Genomic DNA, 5513 nt, shown 5'->3' on the forward strand with positions numbered 1-5513 from the left:
GGAGACAGTGTCAAAAGCCTTGCTGAAGTCAAGGTAGACAGCATCCACTGCTCTCCCCCCATCTACCTGGGCAGGCATACCAGAAGTTTACCAGATTGGTCAGGCATCATTTCCCCTTGGTGGATCTATGTTGACTACTTCTGATTACCTTCTCCTCCACATGCTTAGAGATGACCTTCAGAATGAGCTGTTCCATCACCTTTCCAAGGATGAAGGCAAGGCTGACCGGCCTGTCCTTTCCTGGGTCATCCTCCTTTCCATTTTTGAAGACTGTGTAGACTGGAGTGATATTGGCTTTCCTCCAGTCCTCAGGTACCTCTCCTGTTCTCCATAACCTTTCAAAGATAATGTAGAGTCATGTAGCAATAACATCAGCCAGCACTCATGAGTGGATGCCCTTGGGGCCCATGGATTTATGGTTGTCCAGCTTGCCTCAATTATCTCTAATCCAATTGTCCTCAACCAAGGGTGAGTCTTCTTTCCTCCAGACTGTCTCTTTTACCTCCAGGGTCTGGGATTCCCTAGGGCCAGCCTTAGCATTAAAGACTGAGGCAAAGGCGGCATTCAGTAACTCTGCCTTCTCTGTATCCTCCATCACCAGGGCACCCAGCTCATTCAGCACCAGGCCCACATTTTCCCTAGTCTTCCTTTTGCTACTGATGTACTTGAAGCCCTTCTTGTTGTCTTTGACATCTCTTGCCAGGTTTAAATTGATTCTTACTCCTGAGAGGCAGGGAGGCTCTACATATCCCCAAAGGAAATTAAGACTTTCTTAATCCATGCCTACATGTATTCTCTTTTGGTAACTCACCCAATGAAGTGATGGATGCCTAGAACCAAGCTAAGTACATACTGCAACTTATTAGACTGGAATTAATATGGTTTAAAATGGGCATCATAGCATAGTGCCTTCTCATGCTTGAAAATCTAAGCATGGGAAGAAGCTTATAGGACCATGCACCCTGCAAGCCCTCATGCATGGCCCTAGTGTAAGGTTGAAGTGGAAATAATGTATCCACATCAGAAAATAAAAACAGTACTGGAATCTGACTGATAGAAAACTAAGAGTCTCACTCATGGCTCTAGAACTGTAAAAAGCAAGCATTCACTCACAGCAGAGACTCCCAATATGATAGCACAGAGCAGACAGCATACTTTTTCTGTTCCCAGAGAAAAAAGCAAGAATGGACATTGAGTAGTATGAAGACTGGATTCGCTGCGATTAAATAAAACAGAATAAGATACAGTAAAAAAATCAGCAGACTTAAAAGTGTGTATTTTACATGTTCAGTAATATTTAGATAGCATACAATTTAGTTGACCATAAAAGCATTAATGTTGTCTACCACTACATTTCAGAGATGCTTTTAAGTTTAGCTTGTTGGTTATTCAAGGAATACCATCATAGACTAAATCATTAAAAGCATGTATAGATTTTGCTTTTATCACATGCAAAGCCCTTCCTATTTATTAAAAGCTTATCTTACTGCCATCTTCATAGCTACTTCTGCAAGCAAACCATTCAAAGCACCCTTTGAGTTTCTTACCACTGCCTCGTTCTTTTGAACAGACAGATTGAATGTTGTGAGAAGGCTGCCTAGGCTCCAGAAAGGAGACACGTGCCTGCGATCCTACTGCATACACTCACCACTCCTGACCATAAGCCAAACACACATTCTCCCTGCAATATGGCAACTTTGTAGAAAGTAACTGGAAATAGAGAAAAGACAAATCAACACATAAGAAAAGAGCAAAACATTAATAGAACAATTCTGTAAGCTATTTTCACGATCAAGGAAGTTGCAGTGAAAAAAAAAGTGCAGCTAAATAATAAGTTCATCATAACAATAGAACTTTAACAGAAAAGCAACAACCTGACCCAGAAAAAAAAAAAAAAAAAAAAAAGGCATCCAATATCCTTCAGGGTTTATCTGAACCAAACTGAGATGATAAAGGCTGAAGTCAAGTATTACACAAAGAGCAATGGACACTTTGACAAATTGTTTTAAATCTTTCTATTGCTGTTATTTCTTCAGCAGGTGTACACAGACATCAGCTCTCAGCTGAAAAAGCTTACCTCGTATGCTAGCATAGATATTTCTAAGTGGAATTGTAGATCAAAATTTAAAAAGTGCAACTTCCTTTATGACTAATGCTCATCAACTATCCATCATACTCTAAGGAACAGTTTACTTCACCCACAACTGGCACAAAGTTAAGAACACCTCCCCAATCTCCTTATTTTGGAGAGTGGGAAGTTGCTCTCCCCAAGTTCTAATTTTTAGGACATTTCATTTTACATAAAACTTTTAAGTGTTTTACAAACACTGCTGCTCTTTCTTCAAGCATTTCAAGGAGATGAAGAATAGTGAACAGCCTTAACTACTAGGCAATTTTTGACATTTTTATACCAACAAACAGAAAAGCACCTTTGACAGTGTATGCTCTGCTTTCCAAAGATGAAAACACCCATCTAGGGACACAGCTCCCAGTTCCTATTAAAAAAAAGTAATAGGATTAGGTTCTATATTACAGATGTCCTTACAAACTCACACTCTCTACTAGGCAGGATGCATACTCCAGACTGAATTGATCCATAATTCTGTACATGCTTATCAAGATGAGTTTTCATTTTATATTGATCTTAATAGAATGCAATATAGCACAAAGGTGCCAGGTAGAATAAGAATAAAAAAGTAAACAAAAAATAACTTTCAGAAGCATAGAACTTATTAGACAATAAAATAATGAACTATTAGACAGTAGAAACTGGGATTAACAATTCTCTACAGCAGCTCCCATGCCAATTTCTGACCTTGAAGTAAACATTTCTTTCCAGGCACTACTCTACTAAAAAAGCTATATGAAGTCTCCATCACAGAGTAATTAACAGCTATAGTGAAAAAAAGCCTACAGGAGCACCATGCTTTTGATAGCACACCCATCTTCACTTCAGATCTTCTCTGTTCTTTGAGAGCAGAAAAAAAAACTAGTAGGGGATGAATTGCTACTTCTGCTTGCCCTGGTACAATTCATATCTAGTAATAAGAGATCAGCATGGAGGGGGTTGACATTTACTGTTTGTCAAACACCAACAAAATAACACCAAAAGCAAGCATTCCTACTCCTGACTGCGCTCTGCCTTAGTTACCTCACTTGCTGAGCAATCCAAGTAAAAATTCAGCCATCAAAACAGAAACTGACTGAATGTTAACTAGTCTTCACAAACATAAAGGAAAACAGCAAGACCACTCAGGAGTGGGATTCAAGCTGGAAGAAGTGTTTTGGTGCTTTATCTGCTTCTTGTAAATATTCCCTGTCTGCCCCCCTTAGGGTGCAAGTCTAAAAATCAAACCCACAGGAAAACTGTTCCTTCTGAAAACAATTTTTTTTTTTTCTACTGGACTTCTCCAAGCACTTGAGGCAGAAGCAGACATAGAAGATAAAGATGACCACCTCATATGAGAAAGATATAAAAGGATCGGAGGGGGGAAATTAGGTTGCTTCTCTGGTATATTTGATTTATATTACTTTTTCAAATAGATATAGACAGCTTTAAGACTTCTCAGTTGTCTTGCTTATCTTACTAACCTTGTTCTTATTGTTGAAAGCCAATGCTTGGACTTTGCAGTTGTCAGGATTGGTGTCCTCCTTGGGGATATCCTTCAGAGCCCTGTGTGTTATGTGGGCATAGACAGGAACTTGAGAGAGATTATGCCTGGCATTGCTTTTGGACAACACATTCTCTGTGACTTCCTAGAGACCCATTGAACCATCCCGGGAACCTAAATAAATAGCGCATAACAGCATTTCACATATGCATAATTTCCTTTTTTAAAAAAAGGAACTGAAATAAACAATAGGGTCTGAAAGAAAGGATACTATTAAAATTTAATCTAACTGAACACATTGTTGATGCCTATATATTAATTTTTATTAAGAAAATAATCATTTTACTGAGCTGTAAAGTTCATAACATTATGAGCTCATTGTCAACATTGTTTCCAAGCAGTGAGATAATCTCAAACTGATTAGGATGCATCAAAAACCCCACAATCCTGTACAACAACCAGCTTTAGAGATTTGCACATAGAATAAACTCAGAGGCAACTGAATAGCCTACATGTTCAGCCTAGCTTACCAATGCTGAGATTGACAGTCTGTTAAAACCATACAAAAGCCTCCAAACCTGTTTGGTTTATACCAATTTTGGATCATTTGATTTCTGCCAGTATGCTTACATATATATACATGCACATTTGTGAACTGAAACAGTTATTTCAAACCACAATTTGTACCAAGCCTATTTAAAAACAAAAAAATTAAACCCATGCAACCTCCTGTTTAAAGAATGTAACACAGGAACTGATGCCAAACAAGCAAAAACTCATTTTATTTTTCAACTGAATTTGAAGATGTTAATCCAAAATATGAAACAATAAGAGTAACAACATGGAATGAAGAAATATGAATGTCTTTGGTTCATAGATCAACGCAGGCTTAATCTGAGGTCCTATACCCATCCCTTCTGATGTTTAGGCAACTCACTTGCATCTAAGTCAGCTCTGACAGATTTGACATATACCTCAATTTCTTCCCTAGACAATGTGACTTAATGTTTTTCATAATGCAGATATTTGAGTTGGAGAGTTGCAAGTATGAGCTTTTATATTAAATCCAAAAATCAAACTCCAGGATTAGCTTTTTGACTTTTGAAAAAAATATTACTCAACTAACAATTCAAATATTTGACTTCTATATACGATTGTTACAATTTTTCATCACCTGCAGTTTGACATCTCCCAGTACAGAATACTACACACCCTGTCAGCACAGAAAGGCAGTATGCTACTACATTAATGCAACAGCGCATGAGTATTGCTGCCTTTACTTAAGTAATACTTTATGAAGTTACACTGATTATCCAACTAATTACTAAATATTATAGCCTTGTGTATTAACTAACATAGTATGTATTTATATTATTTTTTATATATATAAACATGCACAAACAACTTTACTGTTGGCTTAATAAAGCAAGCTGAATTTCCATTAATCAGTCTTTCATAGGATTTCAGGAAAAAAATACTGCTTTGCTGTATTGCAAAGTTATTAACAGATAACCAACACCCCTCTTGAAATTCTTCTTCTTGTGTAGAATCCTTCCATTGTGCTTAGACACCTTGTGCTGGTTTTGGGTAGAACAGAGATGGTTCTGTTGAGTGATTTTACTTTTCAGCTAAAGCTCTTCTAATTAACTGCACTGTCTGAAGTTAGCAGCATATCTTTGCAGACTGCCTGCTTTTAGCAGTGATAACACTCCATGCTTAGAGTTACTGCCAGGGATTGGTATGCAGACCAAGGTCACTGTTTAGCTTGTGTACCACACAGAGTGGGGCAGAAAGTAAAGCCGCACCTGCAGGGAGGAGCGGACAGGGTAAGTGACCCTAAAATTCACCAATGTGGTATTCCATCCCATAGCTGTCATATCCAGTAAAAGCTGAAGGATCACG

At 38.0% G+C, this 5513-nt stretch overlaps 1 pseudogene; it reads right to left on the reverse strand.

Moving 5' to 3' along the window:
* Positions 1-199: 199 nt before the first annotated feature.
* LOC103780114 overlaps positions 200-5513 on the reverse strand; it is a 7384-nt pseudogene continuing 2070 nt past the window's right edge.

Source organism: Merops nubicus, unplaced genomic scaffold, assembly GCF_000691845.1.
Source record: "Merops nubicus isolate BGI_N331 unplaced genomic scaffold, ASM69184v1 scaffold20869, whole genome shotgun sequence".
NCBI classification, from domain to species: domain Eukaryota; kingdom Metazoa; phylum Chordata; class Aves; order Coraciiformes; family Meropidae; genus Merops; species Merops nubicus.